The following is a 988-nucleotide window of genomic DNA, read 5'->3' as shown; positions in this document are numbered from 1 at the left end:
AAATCCCGTCCCAAGGGCCCCCCAGGACCCCCAAAGCCTCCCCCGCTCCCCCCCCGCCGCTGTCCCCTCCCCGTTGTCACCTCCCCTCCGGCAGCAGGTGACACTGGTGACACTGGGACAGCCCGGGGGGGCCCCTCCCGCGTAGGGGGAGGGAGGAAAAGGTCCCCACATGTCCCCAAACCTGTCCCCACTCCCCGCAGGGCACCTGGGGGGGCCTGGGTGACACCCCCCGACTGGCACCTGGGACAAATCCAGGTGGGATCTGGGGGCAGGTGGGATTTGACGGGACACCCGGGATTTGGGGCACAGCTGGGACCTGGGGACAGGTGAGACCTGGGGGACAGGTGTGACCCACGTGTCCAGATCCAGGTGGCCCCAGGTGACCCGGGTGGCTCGGGGCTGCCCACGGGTTCTGGTGTCCCCGCGGGGAGCACGTGACCGGGGGAGCCACGTGCCCGGCAGGGGACACGCGGCCAGGTGGGACCAGGTGACCACGGCCACGTAAATCCCGGGAGTCCAGGGCCAGGTGGGACCCCCGTGTCCAGCTCTGACCCACGTGTCCAGGTGGGACCCACGGCTCTGGGTCCAGCCCCACATGTTCAGGTCCAACCCAGGTGTCCAGACCCCACCCACGTCTCCATGTCCAGACAGGACCCACGTGTCCGTGTCCAACCCACCCCTCCAGGCAGACCCCAGGCGCCACCCCCAGCTGCAGACCCCCCCCCCTCCCCATGCCCACCTTTCCCCCCTGCCAGGATCCTGCTGACGGTGGTGGTGATTTTCCGCATCCTCATCGTGGCCATCGTGGGTGAGACGGGGTACGAGGACGAGCAGACCATGTTCATGTGCAACACGCTGCAGCCGGGCTGCAACCAGGCCTGCTACGACAAGGCCTTCCCCATCTCCCACATCCGCTACTGGGTCTTCCAGATCATCCTGGTGTGCACGCCCAGCCTCTGCTTCATCACCTACTCGGTGCACCAGGCGG

At 68.1% G+C, this 988-nt stretch overlaps 1 pseudogene; it reads left to right on the top strand.

The window, feature by feature from the left end:
* Positions 1 to 23: 23 nt before the first annotated feature.
* LOC103612507 overlaps positions 24 to 988 on the top strand; it is a 2,684-nt pseudogene continuing 1,719 nt past the window's right edge.

The sequence above is a fragment of the Corvus brachyrhynchos genome, unplaced genomic scaffold (genome assembly GCF_000691975.1).
Source record: "Corvus brachyrhynchos isolate BGI_N302 unplaced genomic scaffold, ASM69197v1 scaffold543, whole genome shotgun sequence".
Lineage (NCBI taxonomy): Eukaryota > Metazoa > Chordata > Aves > Passeriformes > Corvidae > Corvus > Corvus brachyrhynchos.
This window is presented reverse-complemented; position numbering and strand designations above follow the sequence as displayed.